An 18859-nucleotide genomic window follows, 5' to 3' on the forward strand; every position below is an offset into this window, starting at 1 on the left:
ATTTAACAGAAAAGCATAGTCTGTTGAGGCATCTCATCCCTCTTGGATATATTACCAAACCTTTGGCATGGGGAACAAGATTTACAAAATTCAGCAGCGTCTTTAAAAAGAGTAGGCCACCAGAATCCACAGTCTAAGATTTTTCTAGCTGTTCTTTGAGGGCCAAAATGTCCTCCACTCTCAGATGAGTGGTAGGCCTCTAAAATAGACTGGAATTCTGATTCAGGCACACACCTTCTAATTACCTGGTCAGCGCCACATCTCCATAAATATAGGTCATCCCATATATAATATTTGGACTCGCTTTTCAGTTTGTCTCTTTGATGCTTAGTAAAGTTTGGAGGAAAAGTGCGGCTAACTAGATAATTAGCTACAGGCGCATACCAAGGGACTACTTCAGATACTGCTTGTAAGTTATCAAACGGGAAATTATCATTTATAGGAGTGGCGGTATCCTTAATGTGCTCAAGGCGACTCAAGTGGTCTGCCACTAGATTCTGGTTACCACTCCTATCCTTAATTTCTAATCAAATTCTTGTAGTAGCAGTATCCAACGTATAAGCCTTGTTTTGCACTCCTTTTTAGCTAATAAATACTTTAGAGCTGCGTGGTCTGAGTACACTACTACTTTAGTACCAAGTAAATAGGCTCAGAATTTATCCAGAGCAAAAACAATAGCAAGAAGCTCTTTCTCAGTAGTAGTGTAATTAGACTGAGCTGTGTCTAAAGTCATAGACGCATAAGCAATTACAAAAGGATCCTTACCTTCACGCTGAGCCAGCGCTGCTCCTACTGCATGGTGGGAAGCATCGCACATGATTTCAAATGGCTGGCTCCAGTCTAGTCCTCTCACGATTGGAGCTTGAGTCAGGGCGGTCTTCAGCTTATCAAACGCTTGTTTGCAATCCTCACTGAACTCGAACTTAATATCTTTCTGCAGTAGTCTGGATAAGGGTAGTGCTACCTTACTAAAGTCTTTGATGAATCTCCGGTAAAAACCTGCATGGCCAAGGAACGAACAGACTTTCCTCACAGAGGAGGGGTAAGGTAAACTAGAAATAACATCCACCTTTGCTGGATCTACAGAAATGCCAGTATTAGACACAACATGTCCTAGTACAATCCCTTGTCTTACCATAAAGTGACATTTTTCAAAATTTAATACAAGGTTTGTACTGACACATCTATCTAATACTCTAGATAAACTATCTAAGCAAATGCTAAAGGAATCACCATAAACACTAAAATCATCCATAAAAACCTCCATACAATCCTCAATAAGGTCAGAGAAAAGACTCATCATGCACCTTTGGAATGTAGCTAGTGCATTGCACAAGCCAAAGGGAATTCTCTTATAAACATAAGTCCCAAAAGGACACGTAAAAGTAGTCTTTTCCTGATCTTCAGGAGCTATATGAATATGAAAATAGCCAGTGTAACCATCTAAAAAGCAATAATATGATTTACCTGACAGGCGATCCAGCATTTTATCAATGAATGGAAGGGGGTAGTGATCCTTACGAGTGGCCTGGTTGAGGCGCCTGTAATCAATACAGACCCTCCAGGCGTTCTGTACTCTGGTTGCTATGAGCTCTCCATGCTCATTCTTCACTGTAGTGACTCCAGACTTCTTGGGTACCACTTGTACTTGGCTTACCCATTCACTGTCTGAGATTGGATAAATGATATCCGCCTCAAGTAGTCTGGTCACTTCCTTTTTGACAACCTCTAAGATAGTGGGATTCATCTTCTCTGGGGTTGACGAACAGGCCTAGCTCCCTCTTCTAAAAATATTCTGTGCTCACAAACTTGAGGGTTAATGCCTTCTATGTCTGCCAAGCTCCATCCAATTGCTTTTCTGTGTTTCCTCAGCACACTGAGTAGCTGTGCTTCTTGTTGGGAAGTGAGTTCCCTTGCAATGGTAACTGAAAACTTATGCTTGTCCTCAAGGTAAGCATACTTGAGGTGTGGAGGAAGGGGCTTTAATTCTAATTTCTGCTCATGGTCAGGCTCCGGATTATCTGGGACTGGTGATAGTGGCAAAGTACCCTCATTGTCCTCTGAAAGTGTCCCCACACTTGGACCTTGTCCTGTGTACTTCTCTTCTAACTCCTCCTGGTGAACTTCAGCCACGATTTCATCTATGATGTCACACTGGAAGATAGAAAGGTCATCCAAAGGGTGCTCCATAGCTCCATTTAAACTGAATTTCACTATTCTGCCATCTATTTCAAAAGAATAAGTTCCGGAAAATGCGTCTAGCTTGAACTTTGAAGTCTTCAGGAATGGTCTTCCAAGAAGGATTGATGATGGCCTTCCTGAGTCATTAGGGGGCATTTCCAGGATATAGAAGTCAATGGAAAATGTGAGCCCCTTAATGCTCATTAATACATCTTCAGCAATTCCTACCACTGTAATTATGCTTTTATCTGCTAACACAAAACGAGCTGCCGACCTTTTTAAGGGAGGGTGCCTCAAAGTATCATATATAGACAAAGGCATTATACTAACACATGCTCCTAAATCACACATGCAGTCAGAAAATATCATACCACCAATAGTACAATTAATCATACATGGACCTGGATCACTACACTTTTCAGGTATACCTCCCATTAAAGTAGATATAGAACTACCTAAAGGAATAGTTTCTAATTCATTAATTTTGTCTTTATGTATACATAAATCTTTTAGAAACTTTGCGTATTTAGGTACCTGTTGAATAACATAAAAAAGGAGAACAGTTACCTCAACCTTTTTGAATATTTCTACCATTTTGGGATCAAGTTCCATCTGCTTCCTGGGCTTCCTTGCAATTTGTGGAAATGGAATAGGGAGGGTATTTCTTGCAGGGTCTGCCTCCTTTGGTGCTTCCTTCTGTGGTTGAGCTTTTTCTTCTTCAACCATGTCTTGTATGTCCTCTTCCTCTTCAGCATCCTCTACTTCCACTACCTCTTCAGCTGAGGCGTGTTCTGATGGGATTGGCTCCTCCTGATCCCTCTCTTGCAGTGTGGTTCCGGACCTTAGGGTGATGGCATTGATGCCACCCTTTGGATTGGGCAATGGTTGAGAGGAGATTCCACTGGAGCTCAAAGGTTGGTTGTTGGGGTTATTTAGTGATCCAATCTGTGATACAAGAGCTTGCAAGGTAGAGTTCAGACCATTTAGAGTAGAAGTAAGGTTGTTTTCCATGGCCTGCTGTCTTCGATCAATAGATTGTAGTAGCTCATCATTAGAAAATGAAGAGGGATAAGTGATCTGAGAGGTCTGCTGTTGGTTGTATTGTGGTCCTTGGAATTACCTCAGGTGAGGTGCTCTGTAAGGCTGGTTCTGGTTCTGCTGCCTGTTGTTGTTATTATTTCACCTCTAATTTTCCTGATTGTCTCTGCCTCCTCTGTTATTGTTGTCCCTCCAGCCCTGGTTAGAATTATCTCTCCAACCTTGGTTTGAATTGTCCTGCCATCCATGGTTGTAGCTACCACCTTGATTGTATCCTTGATTGGGACGGTCATAAAAGTTATGAGTGGCTGCTACAGTGTTGTCTTCCTGCTGGAGCTGCGGACATTCATCAGTATAATGGCTATAATCAGCACAAATCCCGCACACTCTCTATGGGACTAACTGTTGGCTTTGCTGTGGTGGAAAGGGCTGAGCTTGCTGAGCTTGTTGTTGACTCAACTGCATTTGCTTCAGTAAGTTGGTCATTTCACAGATACTCTGAGTTAGAGTAGCAGTCTCTCTGCTAGAGGATACTTCCGCAACAGCTTTTGACCGGCTTTGTTTCTGCCTGTGATTCCTAGTAGATTCAGCTAAGTCGCTGATCAATTGCCATGCCTCATCAGTGGTCTTGTACTTTTTCATAGACCCATTGCTAGTACTTTCCAATCTGGTCTTATCTTGGGGCCTCATGCCCTGTGTGACGTAGTCGAGCAACACTATCTTGTCAATCATATGATGGGGGCATGCTTCCAGAAGATTGTTGAAGCGCTCCCAGTATTCGTAGAGAGTCTCAGACTCGTCCTGAACAATCATGGAAATGTCTTTTCTCAGTTTATCAGTAACTTCAGCTGGAAAGAATTTTTCCAAAAATTCTCTTCTAAGTATATCCCAGTCAGAAACAGTTGCTGCGGGTTGAGTGTAGTACCACTCTCTCGCCTTTCCCTCAAGAGAGAATGGGAAGGCTTTCAACAGAATAGAAGTTTTATCTGCGGCATCACACCTGACAGTAGAGCAGGCTGCTTGAAAATCCCTAAGGTGCTTGATAGGCTCTTGGGCAGGTAAGCCATGAAACTTAGGCATCAAGTTGAGCAGTGCAGTCTTTATTTCAAAGTCTGTAGCCACCGCTGGGTGATGCGCTTGAAACGGTTGCATTGTAAAATCAGGGGCTCCAGCCTCCTGGATAGTAACTCTTCTGGGTGCTGCCATGTCACCTGCACGTAAATCAACTGAATCAGTAGAAAGTGAGCTTGTTTCTTCCTTACGTGACGTTTCAGATTCACCCTCGGGGAGGACTAACCGACGCCGAGCTTGCCTTATACATGAAATAGTTCTTTCAATCTCAGGATCAAATACTGGCAAGCTTGGATCAGGAAGTGAACGCGTCATTTAACGAAAGAAACATGCAGCTCATAGTAGCAAAAATAAAATAAAATGCAAATAAATAAATTCCAATCAATAACTTAGCACTCTATTGCAACTCCCCGGCAACGGCGCCAAAAATTGACGTGACAGAAATTGGCGAGTTAAGAAATTATTATAAGAGATGCGTTGCAAGTATAGTTCTCAACCAACCAAAATTTCGCTTATCAATTTAAAAGGGTGGTCACAAAATTACAATTAAAATACTGGGAGTATAAATCCCAGGTCGTCTCCCAACGAGTTGCAGAAAGGTGTGCTATTTTATTAATCAGATGTTTTCTAAAATGGTTTGAGTTGATAAACAGGAAATTAAATCAGAGAAATTATGTAATTTAAATAAAAAACCTTGACCGGGAGTAGATTAGTTGGAAGCCCTATCCTTGATGGAGTTCTCTCAAGATTAATTGATAATTGAAGGTTGTCTGCTCAGTTATCCTTTACCAGATAAAGGAAAGTCGAGCAAGTTGGAGGTCAGTTTTTATTCACAAGTTCTAATCCTCTCCCTTAGGAAGGACTAGTGTCAGTGATTAGAGGCGACCCAACGCTAATCCCAATTATAATTTTACTCTTGAACATCCAACTCAAGGCCTTCCTTTCAATCAACTTCTAAACAAGTTATGGAACTACTCGCTCACTATGAACGTAAATTTTGCAAAATAAGAAAGGGAAATAAGGAAAGACATGATAGATAATAATAAAAAAGGATTAATAAAAAAGTAAAAGTAGTTCTTGTATTAATAAATTCTAAAGATAATCCGATAGTAACTCTGAATAAGTTGAGGATATGAAAGAGTAAATGACAAGTAAGGAAAACAAACTAGAATGATGAAGTCTTGACGGAGGTAATAACTCTTCTCAATATCCCAATCCGAAAAGCAATAAAATCAAAAATCCTAAGAACTATGAATGTGTAGAGAGAAAACCTAGAGGAGGAGTAAAATCAGATCTAAAAACTAAAATTACGCAGAATGAATGTTGTTTTTGGTCTCTGCATGTTTTCTGGCTCTAGTATACTTTTCTGGGCCAAAACCTGGGTCAAAACAGGGCCCAAAATCGCCCCCAGCAAATTCTGCAGATCGCGCACGTCACGCGATCGCGTCATCCACGTGTTCGCGTCATCCAGCGTCTTGCCTTGCCACACGTGCGCGTCGTTCACGCCTTCGCATCACTTGTACAGTTTCCATTCCGTGTGTTCACGTCAGGCACGCGGACGCGTCACTGCAATTTCCTCTATTTCGCGCGGTCGCGTGAGTCATGCGTCCGCGTCACTTCTCGCTGGTCATCTCCTCAATTTCTTGTGTTTTTTCCATTTTTGCAAGCCTCCTTTCCAATCTCCAAGTCATTCATGCCGTATAAAGCCTGAAACACTTAACACATAGATCACGACATCGAATGGAATAAAGGAGAATTAAAATACATAATTAAAAATCTCTAGGAAGCAGTTTTTCAACCATGGGGTAATTTTGGGAAGAAATTGTAAATACATGCTAATTTAATGAATAAGTGGGTAAAGATTTGATAAAACCACACAATTAAACACAATATAAACCATAAGATAATGGTTTATCACATGGCATGCCCTGCTTAGCGTGGCACGCTTTCTTGAGCTTGGCAAGTCTTCAATTTTGGGTGATTATAGGGCGTGGCACACCCCCTTCAAATTATAGGGCTTGTACGAACACACATGGCGTGTGCGTATGCATGCAACGAAAATCACTCCCTGATTGGTGCGTGAGCTCCTCTGTGTGCGTGCGCACACCTCCTGTTTCCTCAAGATTTTTTCTTTGTTGCTTCTTTGATCATCCTTCCTTTGGGTGCTTGATTTGCCTTTCTTTTAATCATAATTTCTTGAAAACACTTAGCAAATACCTTAGTAGTACAAAATACTTAAAAGTGATAAGATTAGCATATAAAACTATAATTAAACCTAAGAAAATAATGAATTAAAGCAAGAAAAATAACTAAAGATTCGAATGCATTAGCAAGCACAAACCCTGAACTACCACTCGCATGGGAGTCTATTATTCTATGCCGCGTGCGTGCACAGAGTTTCTGGCTAACCCGAGTTCTCCCTCTCTTTATTCCCTCTCCTTCGGTGGTAGCTCTGACAGTAGTGACACCGAGGAAAGCTTCGGCAGCGACAGCACAACTCTTCCTTTCTCTTTTCGCGTTTTGTCGTTCTCTCTTACTCACTCCGTTTCAACCTTTTCTTTCACCCATTCTCTCTCACTCTCTCTGTTTGTAGTGGGGATAGAGAGGGGGAATAAGGGATGAAGGAAATTAAGGTTAGAAGAAGGGTATTTTGGATTTTTGAGTAGTTTTTTTAAGGTTTTGATAGTTTTATTGTACGAATTTCATCTTTAATGGGTATAACTTTAATTTCATTATTTCGTGGGTAGATTTGTCAGCCTTTACAACTTTTGTGGATAGAAATGATAGTTTACTCTTACTTTATGCTGTCACCAAACAATTTCACACAATAAAATTTTATAATGATTTTAAATTTTTTGTTCCACTAGTTTGTTTGTTCTGTTTTTATTCTTTGGGCAAAAGAACAATACCACCATTAATATGCCATATTACTTTGCCATTATTTGACATAGTTCCTCATAGATCAAATCATCATCGTCATTCTTTGTGTCCTCAATTAAGGGTTACTTGACCTAAATCTAGAAAATAATTTATCGTTAATATCTTGTAACCTATTTAATTTTATTATAATATTTATGAAAATAAATTCAGATAATATATAGACTAAAATTTAATATCATCTTGCACTAACATCATAATGTCTCAGCCAAAATTACTATTTGTTATTATAAGTTCAAGTAAGTACCAAACATGAGGAGGGAGTGAATGCTAATAAAACCAACATTCATGACCTAGAGATTAATCTTGACATTTTTATAAGTAGTATAGAATATCTATTTTTTTTTTACTTCTTTTGTAGTATTTGGTTTGCTCTTTTAAGTCGAGAGCAATAATTAAATGACTAATAAATTTTTTTTTTGAATTTCAAAAGATAGACAACTAAATGAAATAGCTCAAAGTAATTATATTAATCCCATTATTATTATTATTCATTCTAATAATTTTTTGTTTAACTGTTATAGGTAAATGAAAGGCAAATGACCTTAATAGATAAAATTATTAAGTCATTTATATCTTGGTATAACCATGTCTAATCTATTTTATTTATATAAATCTTTTATCAAATTTTAATACATCATAACTTCTTATAAAGTATATACTTTATATATTTGAATTTCTTTGCTTTTGTATATGATAATATTTCATGTGTCATAATCAATCAATAAACCAATTCGAAAATAAATTCGACTTTTAATCAATCCGACAATTAACTAAACTACCTTATCAAGCACACATGGCTATATTGCCTAAACAAGGACAAATTCAGCTTCAATTACTAAGGACTATTCTTGAGCTATATATGCTTTACGAATAATTTTTTTATACATTTTTTATTCTCTCATGGCTAACCATTTCTTCTTTTTTGATTATATCAATTCTTGAAATCTACTATTCCTAGTAGAACTCCTATTTGAAAGGACTTGAAGTAAAAGTCATTAAATATGGTAACTTGTAACTATAATATCTCAATGTCTTTTAACTGAATTATTATTATTCCATTTTCTTGTTATAACATTTGAAATTAAATGCAAAGAAAGCAAAGTGGTGGATTCAAGCCATCATCTATCTACATAAACATTTACATTTATTAACAATGAATCTTATTATGATAACTTTATGAATTTACATATAAAATTTTAGCACCGAATTCATAAATTCAAATTCTCCAATACAAAATGGCTCTAGCCATTATACTCAAAGAAATTTTTTAGAACTTCTTAATTCAAAATATTGACATATGAATAATTGATTCATTTACTTTATTTTCATATTCTATAATTTATGTATATTTATTTTTAAATTTATATAATCTATGTCACAATATCTTTTGATTAAACCAATACTCATAAACTAAAGATTTTAAGCAAAAAATAATTATTGGTCTTTTATTATAAGTTGATAAAATACCTATTTCACAATTAATTCAGCACATAAAACTCATTATAGAGTTATTTATTTTTTATTTTTTATTAGTGTCAACATAAGAATCTAACTAAGCTTTGGAAGCTCACCATAACTTATCTTTTAACCGAGTTACAACTTATTTTATTTTCTAAGCTTAGCCAAAAAAGATCATATGATTGGCAAAAAAAATTTGGAGAATGTGATCTGTTACTTTAGGCTACGTTTTTTTCTAAGAACAAGACAAGACAAGATACTGAGAACAAGACATAAAGAACACAGACATAAAATTTAGTGTTCTTATATTCTGTTTAGTGATAAAGTAGAACCAATTATGAAAATCTAATTTATTTTCATTTTTTTCATTCAAAAAAATTGAGAAAAAAATATAATAATAAAAAATATAATTATAAAAAATTAACAAAAACAATAAAAAAATAAAAAATAAGTTGTGTTCTTTGTTAGTGTCTCTGGTGTCCTTCCTGTCAGAATGGATACAAAATACACTAATTCAGTATCTTTGGACACAATATCTCTGTCTATGTCTATCTCTCATCTGTCAAACATGATTTTGTGTCTCTATATCTCTGTCTCAGTGTCCTATCCCTATAAACAAATGCAATCTTATAATTCGATCTTTATTGTACATTATAAGTCATAGCTCAACTTTATTTTATCTTAATTATGAGTTTGTAAATTGTAACCAAGTAAATTAATAACTATTATTGCCTATTTAATGATCAGTCGTGACATCAATGATATTCACCTAATGTCTACCTCTGAAAGTCTTAGATTCTAAATTAATTTTACAGTTCTAATATATTTCGGATTTTTAAATAAATAAATAAATATTTTATTTACCAAAATATATAATTTGTATTATTTTTATCAAAATTCATCATATTTCTTATTTTATTTACAGTGTAAATGAAATAAAATTGCATGTATTTCGTTTACACTGTAAACGAGATAAGATACAATACGATGTGGTCATATCATGTTTGTACACGTGATGTGTAACGGTCTTATCACGTTTATAATGTAAACAAGATACGTACAATCTTATTTCATTTATACTATAAACGAGAGAATGCTAAATGCAACCCATATATATAATTCGTTTACAATGTTCTTTGAATAGATTTTTCATTCATTTCTTCAACTTTCCTCCAACTTCTACCCTCTTCTAACCATATTACCGACTTACTCAGCGAGCATGGCGCGTGCAGATGCACATGATTCGGATATCAACCAATTGAACACGACATGACACATCGCGGAGGCAGTCGACTTCGAGGTTAGTGTTATTTTTTTTCTGTTTATGTTAGAGCATGTATATGTAGCCATACTTAGGGTACTTTTATAGAATTAGTATAAAACACATGTTTGGTAGATGAATATATTGTTATTAAATATGTGTTGTATACTAGTTCTATAAAAATACCCTAAGTAAATATTGTTAATAAATAATTAATTAAATATTTTTATTTAAGCTAATTTATTAAGTAAATATTTTTACTTATTTGTTAAATTTGTTTTTACTTATCAGTTAAATTAATTTGTGATGTGAATGTTATTGGAAGTCTTTTTTATGTTAAATTTGATAGGTTATAGCTTTATAAATTCTTATTCAGTTTTTTATTTTTTATCAAAGGTCTCGCCAACTTCTCTCCAAGCGAGTGAGTCACACACTTACCCCACTATTGGATGTCATTGTCCCCTACTTGAAGGAGGCTGGCTTTGGCCACACAGTGCTACTCAGAGACTTCGTATTTGATAACTCCCTGATCACGGCATTCGTGGAGCGGTGGCGTCCTGAGATCCACACTTTTCACCTACCATAGGGTGAGTGCACCATCACCCTGCAAGACGTTACGTACCACCTCGAGTTACGTACGCATGGAGAGTCGGTGGGTGCGTGCTTCTATGATTTTCACACATGGTATAGGACTAAGTCCTGGGAGTTGGTGGAGCGGCTACTTGGTACCAAACCTCCTGCAGTTCAGCAGCAGGGTGCACAGAGGAAGGAATCTTTCTTCCTCAAGCTGACACGGCTTCAAGAGCGACTCCGACAGATGCCCGATACCGATGATCCAGGCACCCTCTGACAATACACGACATGTTACATACTTTTGATGATTAGGAATTACCTGATGACTGACAAGTCAAACAATCAGGTCCATCTCTGGTGGCTGCCACTACTTGATGACTTTCTGAAGTGTCGTTCTTTATCTTGGGATTCCGTGATGCTTGCATGGACATACCACTCCCTATACTCTGCATCATGTTGAGCCACCACAGCCATTGTAGAATGCACTCCGCTGCTAGTCTCTTGGATATACTAGAGATTTTTCCAGTGGTGTCCATCCTGTGCGACTGGTTTATACGTATCTCGCGACTGATTTATGACAACATGAGAAATGGAGTGACTGGAAAAGGCCACAATCAGACATACCTGCCGTCAACCGAACACGAAATGAACCTTGCGACCAATCCTCGAAAGGCTCTAACTCTTCAACCACAAACACTGAAGCCCGTCTGTCGCAGTGAGTAACGCGGATCTTCAATATCCCCTCTTTGTTCTTCTCAACAGCAGCTATCAGCCATTGAAAAAATTTATTCCCCGCCCCAAGTTGTGCATGTGCCTCCCTTCCCTTCCTGACAAACAACTGCTGCAGCCTCTCGTAGGTGCGTCGCACAATGGCTGAAATAGGTAAATAATGTATACCCTTAAGTACTGTATTCATGCACTTGGAGAGATTTGTTATCATGTGCCCAAACCTTCGACCGTTGCTGCAGTATTGTAGCCAGATCTCTTTGTTGAACCTACCAGCCCAATCTGCTATCTCTCGCGACAAACCTCTCAAGGCATCCATGTACCACTTGTACTCAGCCTGGTTTGGATTATAAGCAGCATTTATGAGATATGTCTTTCCCTTGGCAGACTTGAAATGAGACATGAAGTTCGCCGCTATGTGCCTGACACAATAAGCATGAAACGCTCTAGGAGGCTGCCAACCACTATCATCGGCTCTCAGTGCAGCCTTGATAACATGGGATCTATCAGAAATAATTAACAGACCATCTTATGGAGTCACATGTCATCTCAGATTAGTAAGGAAGAAAGACCAAGGCTCGGTGGTCTCAAACTCAACAATTGCAAATGCTACAGGAAGGAAATTATTATTACCATCTTGTGCCACTGCAATGAGCAAAACACCAGCATATTTGCCATACAAACGCATGCCATCGACGGAGACGAATGGTTTGCAATGCTTGAAAGCCTCCACACAGGTAGGGAAGGCCCAAAATACTTTATCAAACATGCTACTATCACGCACCATAAAGGTGACAATCATAGTACGGTACAGCCCTAAACTCACATATCGTTCTGGGACAACAACTCTGCAGTGCTTGCAGCAACCTCGGCACCTTATTGTATGACTCCTCCCAATCACCATACATCTGCGTAATAGCCTTTTACTTTGCCATCCAGACCTTTTTGTATGAGGGTTTGAAGTGATAGCTTTGCCTAACTACATCTTGTAGAACAGAAATATTGACGGATGGGCTGGATTGTATCAACGGCAGGATGACACTGTAGATGAGACTGTTGTCCAACTGTCGATGGTCTTGGGACAGGGTGGGTGCTAAACACTTGTACGCTCCTCCAACCTTATGCACCTCCCTAACGAAATAACACATACATGGTTTTCAGAAAAACTACTGTCGTTGTTATCCGCAACATACTCCTCGTCAGAATCCCACCATCAATGTCCATGTCTTCCACTGCATGTAGCAGTGGTGGTGCGAGAGGAGGGTCGTCTTGCACAAAATTCGATTGGCCAGATCTACCGCCACCAATATCTCACCTACCTCCGTAGAAAGCTCCATCACTTGTTCTGCCATGATTCTCCCATGGATATCAAACATGAGGTGCACATGCTCGTTGCCATGGAGGCAAAATAGACAAAATTGAAAAACTCAATTTTTCATCTGTGCTAATACCCCATCCTTCCAATCTCTTTTCTCCCGCTACCACCAATACTACCCAATATCAGACTTTTCAACTCCGATAAAGAACTTATTCACTGGGTACGCAACAGAATGGGATTCTGGCACTCAAATATCATGCCAGTATCACTGTTTCTCATATGGCAATTGGGATATACATTTACAACCACATATCCACTACTACTAGACATTTTGACTTATTTTTCAAAAGAAAAATGGAAGAGAAGAAGAAGTGAAATGTTTGTGGAGAATAGAAAAGGCTGCACATCCTTTTATAGCTGCTAAAAATTTGTCGAAACGTATCTCGTTTATACTGTAAACATTATATATATATATATATATATATATATATATATATATATATATATATATATATATATCTTGTTTAAAGAGTAAACAAATAAGAATACACGTATCTCATTTACAATGTAAACGAAATATACACATCTACCTTGTTGGGTCTTATCTCATTTACAGCATAAACAAGATATGTCTATTTTTATTTCGTTTATATTATAAACGAGATAAAAGATATGATGAATTTTAGTAAAAATGTTACAAACGGTATATTCTAATAAATAAAAATTTTTTATTTAAAAAAATCCAATATACTTCTCATACTGATAATAACATAAGTATCAGAGTATTTTTTACATGTACTCGTCTAATTTTTTTCAAAAGGCTAAAATATATCTTGTCTTCAGACATGGAAAAAGAAAAAAAGAGGAAACTTAATCCTTTAATAAGAATGGAAATATACACCAGGTAAAAGTATCATGCACGCAACAACAAATCTAAAAATCAATGTCACTTACTTTATGAATACTTGCTTATCACTATGTCTTCTAGAAGCACCCCTATATATGCTTATAGAAAATATGACAAATTATTCCTTGTTTTAATTTTGGACATAGTGGTATTTACCATTCCAACTGTATTTTTTTTTTAAAGATAATAAATGGAACTTCTAATTTTTTTATTTTATTCTCTTAATATTTAAAAATGTAAAAATTTTAATATATATATTTCTAAAACATCAAACAAATAAAAAGCTCAAAATTTTTATTTAAAAGTTAAAAGAATAATAATTTTTTTGGGATAAAAAAGTAATATATATTTAAAATTTCATAATTTTAAATATTAAAAAATAAATTAAGACTCTTAATTATTACTTTTTTTTAATTTTCGTAGTCAAATTGATCGATGATCCATAATTATTATGCCTATATTTATATAGAGAAAATCTCTTCCGTTAATCTTTATTGGTTCGAATTGTCTACATGCATTCTCATTTTTTATACTACATTCATGGATTCTCATTTGAATATATATTATCGTTTACCATTTTAATCCATTCCCCCTTAATTTCATCTTTAAAGACATTTTAGACCACATTTAATATTTTTGGCTCCATTTTATTGTTTTCTTATAATAAGATAATGCTATATTAATGATCTTAGAATATATTGTTACTATTAGTGAGAGATTCAAAAAATTTTGACAATAAAAGTAAAATATATATAACATAATAAGAATTTTTATAATAATAAAACTACTATAACGTGTATATAAACTCAGTTATTAAATTATCTATTAATTATTATATATTTATATATAAATATGTGTATTATTTAATTTATTTTTAATATGTATTTTATATTTTAATATATATTTTATATAGACAACTTTTTTTTATGTACAAATAATTATTATTATAAAATATGATTAATTTTTAAAATATCTAATTTATAAATTAAAACACTAGAATAATAATTTAAATAATAACATCTAATTTAGAATTTTATTTTTAGGTTTTATATTTTAAAAAAACTGAGTAATCCTTTACTTAACAATACAATCGAAATATCTGTCTTTCTATATATGTCACTAAATAATTATTTAAAAATTTACTTCTCATACAATTAGTAGTCAACTCTTACTGATATTTATAGTTGAGAAAATACTTTCAATTAATGCAGTTTTTACTGAAAAAATTTCAAAAAAAGTTAAATAATATTTTTTCGAGTTAATTTAAAAAAAATATCAATCTTATTTAAATTGAGAATTAATCATTCTAATAGACATTTAATATAAAATTCTTAAATTAACTATTAAAAATCAAAATTTGAATAAAAATTTATTGTGGGATCAAATTTAATTATTTAATGAAAATAAATAGATATTATTATCATATACCACTAACAAATTTTTCAAATTGTAGGTGGGATACTTGCTCTCACAACAAAATACATAGATCCATTCCTAGTTACTACTTTTGATATTTATCTCTTAATTGAATTTTCTTTTGGAATCATATATATTTATGAGAAATATTTGATATCCAATATTTTTTTCTCCATATAGTTATCTCATATTTTAAATCAATATTTATTAATTAAAAATATTTCGTAACTTAAAAATATTAGTTAAAACCTATCAAAACTTATTATTTTTGTCTTTATTTAATGTATTCCATAATAAATAAATACTAAATAAAATAAAATTTTTAATTTTTTTTTGTCTTTCTATTATTACTGTTAATTAATTTTCTATTTTTTTTACTAAAAATGTTAATTTTCTAGGATGTCTAATGTATTTCATCACAAATTACTGTCAGTTGGCCAAATTTATAAAAATATTTATTTTTTAAATTAGTAATAAGTATGCAAAATATATAAAAAAAAAAATTAGAAAAAAAAATCTAACAGGCATGTCAGTGTCGTCTATTGGATGTTAGTAATAATATTAAGGTGTTTGCTACAGTACGATGATAAATGCATACGTATCGATACGTTTAAAATATGGACAAATAATAATAAGACATGTGGAATTTATTTTCCACGTCAGCATTTAATTTTTTTTTTTTAAATATATAGTATATCACCACTTTTACTAAAACACCATTTTAATTAAATAAAAATAAAAAAACATTTATTTATTTAATTTTATAAAAATATTTAAACATCCTTCTTTTATTTGATTAGACAAAAATACCCTTTTAAATTAATGAAATTTTAGAATTCAATTAATCCTAATTTTATAGTTTCAAATAATTGAAACAACAAAACAAAAACATATTAAAAAAATAAAAAATCAAAATTGTTTTTCATCTGTGTTAAACATATTAAAATAATAACAAACCAAAATTGTTCTTCATCTGTGTTCAGAAACCTTCTCGTCTCTCTTCTCCTTAATCTCTCTCATCTGTCTCACTGTGCGTCGCATGCAAGACGCCATCGTTTTGGATTAAAATATGTCGTTTTGGTTCCCGCACGGATGACCTTCCTTCCCCTTACCTTCAGTCTTCATCCCAAACCCCCATCTTAACAGCTTCTCCCCAAATCAAAAAAGGAAGTTGAAACAGGAAACCCTAGCTTCTCCACCACTGCCGCAAGGACTGTCGCCGTCCGTCGCTCTCAGGCACTACCATCGTCGTCTGGTCGTCCATGCTTCTTCCTCCTTCAAGAATCGCAGCTTCTTCTTCCTCGAGCTCGGCGCGTCAGTTCCTGGTATTCATCTGCTCCATCGCGCTCCTGCTGCCGTCCGTCGGGCGCTCAGTCACCATCGTCTTCGTCTGGTCGTCGCAGATTCTTCCAACCCACCACCGTCTTCTGAGTTGTGTTCGTCGCCTGGCCTCTGTCTCCGTTACGATTCTGCCCCCCTCTTCTCAGACTGCTTAGAAGAAAAACCCATCTCCATTCCAGTTTCCTTCCTTCGAGTTCAGAGAGCAGAAGCTCAACCAAGAAAAAAACCTTAGACTTCGACGGTCAGTTCACTGCTAACTTCTTCTGCGTTTTTTATTTATGCCATGTTCAATGATTATTTGATTACTGAATATTTGAATGTTTTATGTTTTAATTTTTTATTGAATGATTATTTGATTACTAATGAAGAGTGAAACAAATTGATTGATTAATTATCATTAATGCAGGGAGTGATTAGTGAAGAAAAAGTGGATTCATTCAATGTGCCTTTGATATACCTTTCTGTTAAGGCTGTGAAGGAAATTCTTAGAAGATGTGATGAATGTTTCAGCATTGAGTGGATGGAAATATTGGAATTCAAGAACATAGTGTCATTGCCAACTGTGTAAATATTTGTTTCATGGTTCAGAGCTGCGCTGCAAGGGATGATTGAGAAACACTTTGGAGCAGAATTTCCCATGCTTTATCAGTTTACAGTTGTCAACTTCGTAATCCTACCCAAGTGGGTGCTTTTCTAAAGCTTGATATTTCAAGAAGATAATATCTGTTCCCTGAAGGAAATTGATGCAAAATCCATTTGTATATGACAGATCAAAGTTATTTTTGAGTTTCTTAAAAATGGATTTCAAGGGATCAGCAGCTCTCTAGATTTGTCCTTTGAGGATGATTCTGTTGCCGATGAGAAGATTCCTTTTTTAGCTTATCTTGCAAGCACTTTAAAAAATAGTTCTTATTTTCCATACGAGCCACCTGCCGGAAGCAAACATTTTCGCAATCTCATTGCAGGGTTTTTGAAGACTTATCACCATATTCCTGGCTCTTCTTGAGGATGGAATCCAGGTTCTTGTATATGCTGGAGAAGAAGATCTCATATGCAATTGGCTTGGTAAGCTTTTTGCAGCCAACTCAATTAATTTGAAGCTAAAGTTGGTTGTGTCGGAAGGACAAAAAAAGAAGTGCAATGATCAATATTCTTAATGCTTTTGTTTCTCATTGCTCAGGGAATTCAAGGTGGGTTCATGCAATGGAGTGGTCAGGTCAAAAGGAGTTTGGAGCAGCTTCTACTGTCCCATTTTTTGTAGATGGCGCAGCAGCAGGGACTCTTAAAAGCCATGGACCTCTTGCGTTCCTCAAGGTTTGTGTTCAAGGGTGTGTTCTTGAGCTGACACTGTTATATCCACTTTTGATAACTTTATTTTGTGAAAAAACAGGTGAATGAAGCTGGGCACATGATTCCCATGGATCAACCAAAAGCTGCACTTCAGATGCTAACAAACTGGATGCAAGGGAAACTAACACCGAAAAAGAGTGGAGCTAATGTCTCTCCTAAATGATGGACTCAAAGCAAAAATAACAAGGCATAGCTTGTGATCATATTAACTTGTGGGCATGGCTCCATGCATAATATTTGGGATTGTCTAGCTTCTACTACTATCCCTGAAATTGTGCGCAAATCTGTATTTGATTTTATTCATTTAGAAATAAATCTTTGAATAAATATGTTAGTTCAGCATGATGCCATGATCCTCAGTGAATGATCTTTTTCTTTTCTCTTTTACTTTGTCATGCCATTAACTGGCACAGATATTAAAAAAAAAAAGGACTAAAAATCACACACAAAGGCTGTATAATGAAATAGAGAGTTTTCAGTATGGAGACACCATCCAAACAAGTAAACTAAATGGAGCTAATATTTCTTTCTCATGAATCATGGCTAACATAAAATGAAAATAACTATCATTGATTTTCCACCTTCTTGTTAATTATGCCACTGTAAAATAATTTTCACTTAAAATTTTTACACAAAAAAATTGTGACTATGAACTAGTACGTGATGATGTGTAGTATTCTCTTAAAACCTTAATGATGGGCTGAAATGTAGAGCTCAAAGGAACAGCCGATGCAAGCCTTAGATGTCTAGCATTGCCATTGAGGGGCTTGGTTAGAGTCATAGTGAACATCTCTCCCTCCAGAATCTCATTTACAGTCACACCTGCAGATACAAACCAGGTTCAAAGCTGAATGCAGGACGCCAGGACCCAAAAGGGGGGGGGGGGAGAAGGAATCTTTCACAGTATAAATTCTATATTCACGCTCTACATCATTGAGAGCTTGGATAATCCAAATTCCAAATGAAGGGGGTAGAAGATTACCATCATTGCTGCTTCCATCCTCAATTACTATGAATATCTCTATCAACCCTTTTAAAGTTCCAATCTACTAAGAAAATAATGAATAAATAAATAAAATCCAATTAAAAAGGATATTATGATATGAGCAAATTAAAATAGAACAAGTAAAAGAATGAGTTTTGCACTTAGTTCATTTTTTAATTTACTGAAGTTTTAGTTTATACATATTGTTGAACTTATTAATTTCTTTGATTTATTAATAAACATGTCAACAAAAAAAAATTATCTTAGGAATTTTGAAGGCCAATGCGTGCAAGT

At 35.2% G+C, this 18859-nt stretch overlaps 1 non-coding gene and 1 pseudogene across 1 annotated transcript; both read left to right on the forward strand.

The window, feature by feature from the left end:
• The first annotated feature begins 3945 nt into the window (after window positions 1–3945).
• On the forward strand, window positions 3946–4053 carry LOC148550644 (small nucleolar RNA R71). The gene has a single exon (XR_015893671.1). It is a non-coding gene; the product is annotated as a small nucleolar RNA R71 (small nucleolar RNA).
• Window positions 4054–16992: 12939 nt separating this feature from the next.
• LOC107609727 (serine carboxypeptidase-like) lies at window positions 16993–17851 on the forward strand (annotated as a pseudogene).
• Window positions 17852–18859: the final 1008 nt, after the last annotated feature.

This window comes from Arachis ipaensis, chromosome B7 (genome assembly GCF_059453495.1).
Source record: "Arachis ipaensis isolate K30076 ecotype BB chromosome B7, ASM5945349v1, whole genome shotgun sequence".
In the NCBI taxonomy this organism is placed as follows: Eukaryota; Viridiplantae; Streptophyta; class Magnoliopsida; order Fabales; family Fabaceae; genus Arachis; species Arachis ipaensis.